This window comes from Mauremys reevesii, linkage group 3 (genome assembly GCF_016161935.1).
Source record: "Mauremys reevesii isolate NIE-2019 linkage group 3, ASM1616193v1, whole genome shotgun sequence".
Taxonomy (NCBI): domain Eukaryota; kingdom Metazoa; phylum Chordata; order Testudines; family Geoemydidae; genus Mauremys; species Mauremys reevesii.
The window spans coordinates 107,145,537-107,158,510 of record NC_052625.1 but is presented as its reverse complement, the minus strand read 5'-3'; the positions used below and the strand labels follow the sequence as shown (position 1 = coordinate 107,158,510).

Below are 12,974 nucleotides of genomic sequence, written 5' to 3'. Positions count from 1 at the left end.
TAATGTAGAAGTAGCTGGTTAAAAGATAAGAAACAAAAGGTAGGACTAAATGGTCGATTTTCATAATGGAGAGAGGTAAATAACAGGGTCCCCCAAGGATCTGTCCTCGAACCTGTGCTGTTTAACATTTTAATAAATGATCTGAAAAGTAATGAACAGTGAGGTGGCAAAATTTGCAGATGATTCAAAATCACTCCAGATAGTTAAGTCCAAATCTGACTGTGAACAGTTAGAAAGGGATCTCACTAACTTGGGTGACTGGGTGACAAAAGAGTAGATAAACTTTAATGTTGATAAGTGCAATTAATGCACATTGGGAAAAAATCCCATGCATACAAAATGATGGATTCTAGAACTCAAGAAATAAATCGGCGTTGTAGTGAGGCCGAGGGGCCTTGCTCCGCATGGGAGAGCGAGAGTTCACTACACACCCCTTGGTGGGCAGAGCCTCGCCTGCCCTGCCCCCCTCACCAAAAGTGCCAGGGAGGGGCCGGAAGTATAAGAGGAAGGCACTGCAGCTCAGCTGGGGCAGAATCCATGGAGAAGGACACTCCTGCTGTGCTTGGGAGGGGAACTTACACCCGGCGGTCCCCAAGCCGCTGAAGTGGGAGACCCTGACAAGGAGTGTGCCAGCCACAGCGTACCCTGAGGAATCCAAGGAGCCCTGAAAGCAAGAGGTACCAAACCCCAGGGAGGCAGGAAGTGGCCCGGGGCAACCATGGAGCAGCCAGCTATGGTTGTGACTCAGTCAGCAGGTTGCAGCTGGATCCCCGCTGATGCAGGGGCAGCCAAATCTGCCTCTGCCAGGGCCCTGGGCTGGGACGTGGTGGAGTAGGGTGTCCCCCTGCCACCTCACCCCAGGGTGGCTGACTCCATACACTTCACATGGAAGCTCTCACTCTGGAGAAGAAGCTTCCCATACCAGCTCCCTTATAGACTGATGCTTGCTGGCTGCCTGAGCCCCACCCAGGCTAAAGCCAGCTTTGAGATTGTTTGTTTGCTGGCTGCCTGAGCCTCCTCAAGCCCAGGCCCCAGCCCACCTGTAGACTGTGTTGCTGTGCTGGCTGCCTGAGCCCCACCCAAGCTAAAGCCAGCCCCTAAGACTGTTAGTTTGCTGGCAGCCTGATCCTCCTCGAACCCAGTACCTGGCCAGCGGTAGAGATTGTTTTCTAGCTGCCTGATCCCCGCCCAGGCTAAAGCCAGTCCCTGAGACTGGGTTTAATTGCGGGTAGCCTGAGCCTCCATAAACCCAGGCCCACACCAGCTCCATAGACTGTAATTGCCCTGCTGGTGGCCCAGGTTGAAGCCAGCCCCAGCAGGCTGTGTTTAATTGCTGGCAGCTTGAACCGCCCCAAGCCCAGGCTAAAGCCTGACCGTGACTGTTTGGTGCCCGGCCCTATTGTGGGGCTGGGCACTAGAGGGTACACTACAGGCGTCATCATGGATAGTTCTCTGAAAATATCCATTCAATCTGCAGCAGCAGGCAAAAAAAACTAACATAATGTTAGGAACCATTAGGAAAGGGCTAGATAACAAAACAGAAAATTTCAGAAGGCCACTATATACAACCATAGTACTCCCACACCTTGAAAACTGTTTGCAGTTCTGGTCACCCCCATCTCAAAAAAGATATTTTAGAATTAGAAAAAGTACAGAGAAGGGCCACAAAAGTGATTAGACATAAAAAAAAACAGCTTCAGTGTGAGGAGTGATTAAAAAGACTGGGACTGTTAAGCTTAGAAAAGAGATAACGGGGGGAATCCGATAGAGGTCTATAAAATCATTAATGGGATAGAGAAAGTGAATATGGAAATTATATTTATCCCTTCACAGAACACAAGAACCAGGGGTCACCTGATTCAATTAATAGGCAGCTAGTTTAAAATAAAAAAAAGTGCTTTGTCACACAATGCACAGTCAACCTGTGGAACTCATTGCCAAGGGATGTTGCAAAGGCCAGAAGTGTAACTGAGTTAAAAAAAGAATTAGATAAGTTCATGGAGGAATTTTTGAAAGGTGGTTGGAGGGGAGAGAATCCCTGTGCAAAATTTTCATTTTTTTTAAATGAAAACAAAAATAATGGCCACAAAAATTTAGATTTTTAGTCAACAAGTTCTATTAGAAGCTGTAATTTTCCACACAAAGCAGACACTTTTCACCAAAAAATTATGTAATCAAAAACCCAATTTACTGATGAAAAACAGTTTAGACCAAAAAATTTTGACTAGCCCTAGAATTTAAACTCTTAATCTGGTTGCAGAATGCCCAGGCATTTCCTCAAATATATTATTCTTAAAAATTTTACTGTGACATTGTTTATGTTCTTTTTTACTCTATATATTAACTGCAAATACCTTGCTGTGAGTATTCAAGACTTGAAATTTGGAATTCAAGGTATTATTCGTCACATGGATAACATGGTATTGTTTCTGTTCCCCAAATGGATGAGTCTGTTTATTATGTAAGAACATAAGAACAGCCATACTATCTCAAACCAATGGTTCCTCTAGCCTACATCTTATCTTCTGATGGTGGTCATTGCAAGATGCTTCAGAGGGAATGAAGTTTTGCCAAACATTTGAATTTATGGGAACTATCTGGAGTTCACCTGAAAATGGAATAATTTTTAATGTTTTCATTAATCCTTTTGCCATTTCCATGTATTTCCTATTATCCTGCTACATAATCTTATCACTTTTTGGGAGGAGGGATATGACAGTAACATATAGCCTTTTCCCCCCCAAGATATTTCACAACTCTGATGTTCACAAAAGGAGATTATTCAATGATCCACAAATTGTTTCAGCTTCTGACTAACATCATTGTCTCATTAGAGCGACAAGGTGGGTGAGGTAAAATATTTTATTGGACCAACTTCTGTTGGTGAGAGAGACAAGATTTCGAGCCACTCAGAGCTCTTCTTTCGGTCTGGGAAAGATACTCAGAGAGTAATGGCTAAATACATGGTGTAACAGATTGTTTAGCATATGTAATTAACACACATAACTACGTATGTTAAACCATCTGTATTACCTCACCCACCTTGTCTCTCTAATATCCTGGGACCAGCATGGCTACAACAAACTGTAAACAATCATTGTCTCATGTTGTTCAATGGGGCTGTGCTAAACTTCACAGTTCATTTGGGCATTGTAGCAACCTGTATGGAACTTGGAGGGAGGCGCACAGGTTGCAGGGGAAAAGAATTTGGAGGAGGCACCACTGGAAGCCAGTCTGTGTGCATATGGCTGGAATGCTAGCTGCAATTGCAGCATCTCTGTAGATAGTTCTCTTAATGAAGAGCCAGTTTATTTTTACAATCATGGAGTCCTTGCATGTTATTATCCAGCATACGGTATATGAATCATGGTGGCAGCAGTCATCTAGTGAGACTAGGTGCTGCTTTCCACAGCAAGGAAGAGTGACTGTGTAATTAAGAGACAAACAAAGCAGCAGCTGGAAAGAGAGCAAACAGGAAGCGGGACTCAGACCACTGGCAATGCTGGATTTCCAGAAAAAAAAAACTTGTACAGAATGGGAAGTAGTGAAAGCAATAACTGAGTCTTTATACAGAGCTGACCAGTGTGGACAAAGATGAGAAAAAGAAGGTAATGCTTGTTTACTATCTCACTGGAGAAAAAAGGACAAGAAGTGAGTGAGACACTGTTGCCAGGTATAATGGCTGAAACCGTGGAACAGCTGATGAAGGTGTTTGAGGATTGTGACCACAGACCAAATGAAACTATAGAGAGATACTGTGTCTATACCCAAAACCAAGAATCAGAAAAGGGAATAGATTCTTACCTTACAGAGCTGAGAACTCTGGCAGCCACATGTAACTTTAGAGATATTCAAGATTCCCTAATTGAAAACAGGATCACTTGTGGGACATGTGGGGATTCCAGCTTACAGAAGAGGTCATTAAGAAACAGGTAGAATCCTAAAGTAATTCCTCCAAAGACAAGGATCACTGGGAAAGGATCAAAATAATGACAACTACCAGTGCAGAACAAGCTCAAGCTAAAGGAACCCAGGAGACAGGTCGGAGATAGACCAACTGAGAATGCAGGTATCATGGTACAGTGTATAGACTGTGGAAAGCAACATGAAAGTCAGGAAGAAAAATGCCCAGCCTCTGGGTAGTAGTGCAAGGGTTGTGGGAAGCAGAACCACTTTATGCTGCAGCTCCCCCAGGAAGAAAAAAGCAGCAGTACATGCAATGATCGAGGCCCCTGAGATGGCAGGGAATTGATAAGGTGAGATATGTCCAGATCCCAACAGGCGATACAGACCTCATGCTGCGAAGGAAGGCAACTGCCCCTCAGCCCCACTCAGGGTCCTGCCAATCTGAACAGAGGGGAAATTTCTTCCCTACCCCAAATCTGGTGATCACTATGACCCCGAATGTGTGAGCAAGACATACCAAGGTATTGCCAACTCTCATGATTTTGTCATGAGTCTCATGATAATCATTGCTTTCCTTAAAGCCCCAGCTCCTGGAGTGAAATGGTTAGGTGATTATTTCAGCCGTCATTCTTAAACACAAAGTAAGTTTCTAGATCTTGTGGCTGTGGGAAAGCTTCAAAATGTGACCCCAGTGCACTGTGACATTCTGTACCTTGGGGGAATACCCTGCACCCCCATGTTCATCCTTATAATATGGTTGTGTGGTAGCCAGTGCAAAGTTTGTCATGTCGGATATCTTCGGAAGGCTCATGATGCACTGAGCATTGTTGTTATAGTAATGTTGTATGTTATAATTTCATGTATATAGTTATGAGGCTAGAAATGTGTCCTCATGGCTTAAAACAAGCCCAGGCAAAAACTCTCCAGGAGCAAAGGCCCAGGCAAAACTGTCCAAGAGCAGAGGGGCAGTTCACACCTTATTAGGGCAGGTATGGAACAAACCCAGCCCAGCCTCGCATGAACAAAGGACACTGACCTAGGCAACAACAAAGGATCTGTTGGACTCTCGAGGGAGTCACCCCCCTTCCCTTGGTCAGTTTGAGACTGCGATGAGGTAATGCTCACCTGACTCTGAAGGCGGGGGGTGGGGGGGGACAAAGCCAAGAGGGAAGAAAGAACATGATAAAAGGGAGAGACGTTTGCCATGCTCTTCCTCTCTCTTCCACCTCCATCTACAGACATCACCACCAAGCAACTGAAGCACTCATCAAAATGGGAGGGCCTGGCTGAAGGGCAATCAGCCATCCTGTGGTGAGAAGCACCTAAGTTTGTAAGGGCATTGAAAGTGTTAAGATCAGCTTAGAATGTGTTTTGCTTTCATTTGATGACTTATAATCACTTAAAATCTCTCTTTGTAGTTAATAAATTTGTTTGTTTATTCTACCCGAAGCAGGGTGTTTGGTTTGAAGTGTGTCAGAGACTCCCCTTGGGATAACAAGCCTGGTACATATCAATTTCTTTGTTAAATTGACGAACTCATATAAGCTTGCAGTGTCCAATGGGCATAACTGGACAGTGCAAGATGGAGGCTCCTAGGGTTGTGTTTGGGACTGGAGATATTGGCTAGTGTCATTTGGTTGCAGAATCCAAGGAGCAGTTTACATGCCAGAGGCTGTGCGTGAACAGCCCAGGAGTGGGGGTTCTCACAGCAGAGCAGGGTAAGGCTGGCTCCCAGAGTCAAGGATCAGAGTGACCTAGCAGATCACCAGTCTGGATAACACCAGGGGAATGTCACATGCATCCTAAAGGCTCAAAAAGCAGAAGGCAAATAAAAAGATTACCAAATCTATTATTTTACATAATCTCATGATTTTCAAGCCAATCTCGTGATTTTTGGTGAGCCTGACTCATGATTTTTGAACATTTGGGGTTGGCAATACTGGTACCACCTCTGAGCACTGGTCCACCCCAAATGGTATCCCATCTCTAGACATAGCAAATCTCTGATGTTTCAGGGGAAAGAAAAAACCAAAACCAACCAAACAAAAACCAAACGCACAAAACAAACAAACAAATCCCCCACACAAAACACAACAAAAACAAGCAAAAAAACCCCAACCACCACGCAGATCACAACTGTGCATTGGGAGGGGTGAATTCCTTCCTCTTTGACCCCTGTGAGTGACTTGTAATGCATATAGGCTCGTAAGAGTTCCCAAAATTATGTGCAGGTTCATTCCATTGCAAAGATTTACCACGTACCCAGTTATTACAAATTTGGGGCCTGATCTTGAGAAGTGCTCCACAACTAATGACTGACTTTGATGCAAACTGAAAACTTTCACCACCTTGTAGGTTTGGGCCCTCAGTTGTGTTCTCACATGAGAAGAAACAGCCAGATAAGTTTCACATTGTTTCATAAAATAGCAAAAGATTTTCATAGCTCTGCTCTACCTGGTTTCTACATGCATTGCTTTATTACCTGAGGGAGGTGGGGGTGGGGAAATAGGTACAGCAATGCAATAAAATAACAATGGTTCTTGCTTTTAAATGATAAATATCTCCCTTGAAAGTAACATTAACAGCCATGAGCAATGATACCTTTTCTTAACCGCACAGAATACTTTGTAAGTATCTGTTTCTGAGTGTGCAGCGGTAACCTCTAAGGGACAGTGATAGGCTGTGAATCTTCTCTGTAGAGCTAACAAGGTTTTTGTCATTCCTGCAGATATTATAATCCTTCAAAAGAAAACAGTCTTGGGGTGCTAACATAATGAGATTCTTGTTTTGCTTTTATTTTTGGACATTTTTTCACACTATGTCAAAGAAAAATAATTTTCTACAATGCACCATGTTGTAAAAGTACACAAGGCAGAAGGGTGAGGGAGGGGGAATCAAGCTGCACTTGAAAACAAAAGCTTTAACTTCTGGCACCTAGACGATTCGTTTTTGCTTCTCCGATTGTTGGTGCTAGTGGTTTCATCTGTAATATGTATAGTGATTGTTTGCAGCCTGGCAACAGCATGAAGGAGTGTGGGGGAGGGAAAACTATAGCCCCTTGTTAGCCGCAATCCAAACTTCAAAGGCTTTGGGGACACTGAGCAGACAGGTTTCAGCAGCCGCTAAGGCAGACATGAAAACAAAAGGGGCAGCTTCCATTTCAGCAAAGCAGGGGTGACTTTTTGGCCCACTTTTTTTTTTAGGGCGGGGGGATTTGAGTGTGGAGGGAGCAAAGCTCCTGGCACTGGGAAAGATGCACTCTGCCCATGATTGTGTGCCCTCCTGATTCTGCATCACAAGCAGAAATGGGCATTTATGGCACCATAAATCAAGGGATAAGCCATACATGAGCAGCTGGCACATGTGCTAATAACTATAATTATTAATCATGTCAATTTCACACCCTTCAAATTTATGCTATGTGCTTTCTGTAGGAAAGCCAGCGCTGGCGCCTTGAGCTGTTTATGGTATGAAAATATGATATGCTGATGGTCTTTGATAATTGTCCTATGACAGTATTGATCGGCCTACAATTGGGTTTGTCGGGTATCACCGCCCAACAAAAGTGGTTCTCTTCGTCTTTTGGTATATATCATTGTCACCCATTCCCCATTGTTAACGCTTGGAGTGAATTACTTTCAGCATTTGTCCCAGTCTTTAGCTTCTAGGTCACCATTATTCTATCCTTATGTCAATGTGGGGACAATTACTTTGATGTCTCCTTTTGTATGTTTCGTAAAGCAAAAGCATCTAGCTATATAAAGTACGCTACAAAGAAAATCAGCGCTTCAGGTTGGGTTGTCTATAAAAAAGCCAAAGAAACATGGCCCCTCCCCCCGCCCCCAAAAAGAAAGAGTCAGACTTCCCTTGTCCTTGGTGCTGGCTGCCTTGATCTGAAAGATGCTTAACCCAGCAGCGTCCTAAGGATTACTTCCAATCTGAAATAAGGCAGTAGTTGACAAGCTCTCAGTCTTCTGGAAGAAAAATACTCCACATCCCTAATGATGTGTCAATGAGATTTCTTTCCATTGCAGAGGTTTTTATTTTGTTATTTAGTATAACCATGGCCAACAATATTGGACAATAAAGCAGAATAGCTTTATAGATGGTAATTGTTCATGATTCAATGATTTTTTAAAATATATTTTTCCTTAACAACAAAATAAGCCCTTGGAAAGCCGGCTAAAAGCACCTTGTAGACTAATCTGCATGTTAACTTGACATTGCAGTGGCCAATCATCTCCTACTGGCCTGAACAAGTGCATGGGACTCTCCCCACTTGTTCAAAAATCTGCATGGTCGGCATTGGGCAGTTTCTAAATTACTCCTGCTGTCTTTACAGCTGCTCTGTTCCAATGACCCCCAGAAGGTTGCAGGAATTGTTAGAAGAAATTTCTATTAATCAACCACAAACAGACTGTTACAATTTCACACTTTTTTCCCATCATTTCACACATTTAATGAATTTGGGTGTCTGTTAAACTCAAAACATTTACAATCGGGCCAAAAAAATAAAATACAAGGAAAAATAAAACCTCAAAACAATAGACGGCAGCAAGCACTACTTCCAAAGTGTTCCTGAAACGTGCCCGATAAGGGAGAATGGCTGAGTGTGAATATGGGTTATTACAAGCAGCAGACTGTTGGCTCTTTCAGGGCCTGATCCTGCTCTCATTTAAGTCAAGGGGAACTTTGATTTCAGCTGGAACAAGAGCAGATCCCTAGTTAGGTACTGACAAAAATCTTAAACTTCATGCTTTGGGGCTTTAGGGCTCTACCCATAGAGGACTAGGAGACCTAATGTGGCAGGGGGCAGATTATCCCACATCTGCCTACTGTGGGGTCTTTTGCACCTTCCTCTGAAGCATCTAGTGCTGGCTACTGTCAGAGACAGGATACTGGACTAGATGGGCCTTGGGTGTGATCCAGTCTGACAATTCCTATGTTCCTAAAAACCTTCACATTTTACTGATGGTCTTTTTTTGAACAGACACAGCCATGGAATCCTTTCAAATACAGCACTAGGCAAGAATCCAACTTCCTTTTGGATGTTCTTTTATTCATGCTAACTGAGTTGGCCTTACAACACGGGACTCCAGCAGGACTCCAAGCTTCCAGGAACAGAAGGAAAAATGGGCCTGGAGTTGCCTGCTCCTACCATTTCTGCTCCCAGATTGGGGACCAGGCAGTGCATTGCTGCCTCCTCTGGTCTCACTGCCAGACAGAAAGAGAGACCAGGTGGGTCGGTGAGCTGTCCTATCAAGTGTTTTCAGGATCCCCAGAAGTGCATGGTCCTATACAGTTGCTTATAGTGCTCATGCTTAATGCTCGTCTTGATCCTATAGGTACAATTTACCTTGAGGTTGCTTTAAAAGGTGGCCTCACTGTTGCTTGGATGCTGCATCCATGCCAACAGGCTCCTTCTTTTCAGGGAAGACAGTAGGTTTCCAAGCTTGGGAGGAGACCCTCTTTAAAGATCACTGGAAGAGCTGTGGAGGCAGTATGTGCATTCAGCCCCCCTGGGGAGGGAGATGAAGTGCCTCATCTTGGTTGTGTGTGTTGCTCTCTGGCTAATGACCAGTGTGTCATTGACAGGTTTGGGGGAGCTCTTTCCAGCCCTCTTGAGATGTCCCCACTCATGTCACCTGACATGGCTCAAGGTTACAGAGGGGTTAATACTTCTGTCATGTGACTGCAGTCAGCCTCCATTCTCTTCAGCGACTACCTTTACATCTTATTTTTCCTCCTGAAAATCAAATGCAAATAAAACCATGTCAGTGGAAAACACCAGCCAGAAACTAATTGAGTCTATTAATAAAACACATAAATAGATACATCTAGGATGATGGGCAGGGTAAATAAGTAGAACCCCCTACAAATGAGATTATTTGGCTTCTTACTGGATTTACTGACTGTCAATAACTATAATCGCTGAACCTCGGTGGCTTTCTACACACACGGCCACCTCTTGTTCTTAAGACAATTCCTTCTGCAATGGCTTGTTCAGGTTTTGAGGTTGTTCTGCTCTCTGGAATCTGTTTGCTGCTCCTCTTGTTTTTTGCATTGTCAGTGGCAGAGTAGGGATGTGTTATGCATTATAGCCAGACAAAGAGAGAAATGCCATCAAGTTGTGTCTGGACCTTGCTTTGTTCAGCCAACAATGCTAAGAATGAATCCCTTGAATTTGCCAGGTTATTTTTAATTTAAATTAAATTCTTTGCTATTTATATTGACTTTTTTGCTAAACCATGTGATGTTGCATAGAAACGTCTTGTTGTGGTGTGTTTGGACTGAGATAAAAAAAAAGAATAGTTAATATGAGCCACATGTGAATTGCGAACTCATCTGGAATCATATGACAGACAAACTTCAATCTATAACATGCTATTATATGTTACTTGATGTGTTGTTCAAGAGCTCATTTTAAAACATTAAGAAAGCAGTAGTCCACTAACAACTGGTAATCAATGCTTGACCAAGAGCAATCTGGGATCTCCTGGTTTCAGTGCTTCTTTTGCATTCTGTTTCCTGTATTTGTTGCAGATTTCATACTTGTCTTTCATGGCAGCATTCATGCTTGGTCAGAATAGGATAGGTCAGGCTCCCTTCTTTACACTTTTTAATTCCCAGAGAGGTATTGTAGATTTGGCATAGCACTTCCAATCTCATACTGTCTAGTATTGTGATATAATGTATTGTATACCAATTCCCATCAAATGCAGTAGTTCCATTGATGTAGTCCCAATACGTTTTACTCTTAGAGGTGGCCATCCATCTAGAATTACTCCCTTGAGTTTCTGTATGGTTGTGCCAGTTTGTTCTTGTCATTTGCACTAAGGGGTGTCTATCTCTAATCAGACATACAGTGTAGCTTTGTTGAATGGGCAAATCTAGTCTCTAAGCCTGGTCACATTCCCATTAAAGTCAGTGAAAACTCTTCCATTGACTTCAGTGGGAGTTGGATCAGGCCCTATGTTATTCCTTCACTCTTGTATTCTGTCTTTAATTCTTCATTAGATGCATTTGATTTGATTTTGGAAGCACAGTTTTCACTAGCTCTCAAAATATCTACTTTTCTTTGCAGAGTCAAGTCAATTTCTAGTGATAACCTTGCTTTAACCTGATTATAGTTGGGCACAAGTAATCCAAGGTAAAAATTTAAAAAGTACTTATGTGATTTAGGAGCCTAAATCCCTTTAATGTTCAATGAGACTTAGATTCCTGAATATCTAAGTCACTTTTGAAAATGTGAGTTAGGCTCCAAAGTCACATAGGGCCAGATTTTTAAAGGGATTCAGGCACCTAAAGCTGAAGAAAGGCACCTAGCAGGATTTCTTAGAAAATCCCACTAAATGCCTATTTACATCTTCAGGTGCTTTTAAAAATCTGACCGTTATGCACTTTAAAAATTTCACCCCTCTCTCTAATTAGTCCCACTGTTAATTGTTCAGATTCACAGAATTTGGCTTTATTGCCTAGTTCTGCCACAAGATGGTCTATAGTTTCACCTAGCAGCTTGTTTCTTTGAAAGAAAATTTGACTTATTCAAGTGGCACTCTTGTGGATAATAAGGATAATAATTATCAAGTGGATAATAGGATTCTTTAAATGTTTGAATGCTTTTGTCTAGTAGTCTGTAATCCCCTTCATGTTCCCACTAACAGACATTGTAGACATCCAGTGCTTCTGGACCTACAATACAGCAATCTGGAGGAAGTCACTCTTTCTGATTTCTCTTTCAGGACAATTTGAAACAGCTACCCGACTCTTGTTCACTGCAAGTTTCCAGTCCATACTGAGGGATTCAAGTGCTTTCATTTGCTGCATTTAGTTTTCTTCAGTCACCACATAATAAAGGTGTGACACACAGGGATGGTTGTGGGAGACTAATCTTTATTTCCTGGCCTCGGTCACGTAACATGTAGAATTGATTGACATTTTTAATTCAAAACTTTTCCCCCACAGAAAACAGCCTATCTTCAAAAATGACAATTTTTCCTGACAGGGTTTTCAAGGGTTTTGAAATTTTCTGACTTTTAGATGAGAAAACTGAAAACACTAATTGTTTTGAAACCAAAAACCAACATGACTTTGGTTCAGAAAGGGAAACCTCCTTTTCTTTTAGTTTGGGGATTTACAGTTTATTGGTTCCCTAACTCTTTCTAGTCCTCCCCCAGCCCTCCTTTTTTTCCCTCCCGTTTTCAGTAGAAAAATGGGAAAAAAGGAGGAAAAGACATGGAAATGAAAAATGGGAAGGGAGGGGATGGAGCCAAAGGGAAGAAAACAAAAAGTGAAAGCTGGGGGAGGTGGGGTGTGAAAATTTTTCAGAAAATGAAAAACAACTGAATTTTTTCACAAAACTTTCCCTCTAGCTCTTAATAACATAGATCACAGTTACAAGAGGGTTACCCCCCACTTGCATGTCAGGAGTCACTGAATCACGTGGCTAATTAGGTATATTCTTATATTGGCACGCATCCCTGTAGTATCTTAGCAGTTGCTGTGACAAGAGAGGCATTATTCTGCTCTCACTTCCACCATTCACTGCTTTTACTATACTGGTGAAACTGAGAGCACCATTTGGCCAACAGCTTATTGCCTGTAATGCTGAATTTCTACTTTATCCACAAATTCAGTTGGCTCCTATTAAAGATTGGAAACACGACTTTCTAAAATGTTTCTGGGGAATCTGAAGCTAGGAAGCAAAGAGCAACAGTTCTATTTGTGTCACTGTTAAGGTTCCAACGAGAAGAAGGGGAAAAAAGGAAAGCATAAAAAAAAACTTGAGAGAAATACTATGAATTGGTTTAAAAGAGACTGGGCTCCTTGCAATATGCATTAGGTGCATATAATGCAATTCAGTAAATTCAGCCTAAGAGGATACAGAGGATGGAGAAGGCTGCTTCTTTTGAAGAAAAGTCTATCAGGCCAGAAATACAGGAGAAAAGCACAGCTTCTTTCAGCTGTCCCCTTTTGTGTGCTTTCCCATACGAAACTATGTTACCGCTGCTGCTCTGCACTTTGTTATTATGACAGGAAAAAATGAATTTCTAATGAGCTATCTGTAC

The 12,974-nt window shown here is 42.4% G+C and overlaps 1 long non-coding RNA gene across 1 annotated transcript; it reads left to right on the top strand.

Annotated features, from left to right (window-relative positions):
* Positions 1-542: 542 nt before the first annotated feature.
* LOC120402311 lies at positions 543-11,706 on the top strand. Its single transcript, XR_005597134.1, has 3 exons — positions 543-677; positions 8,897-9,144; positions 11,649-11,706. It is a non-coding gene; the product is annotated as an uncharacterized LOC120402311 (long non-coding RNA).
* The last annotated feature ends 1,268 nt before the right edge of the window (positions 11,707-12,974 follow it).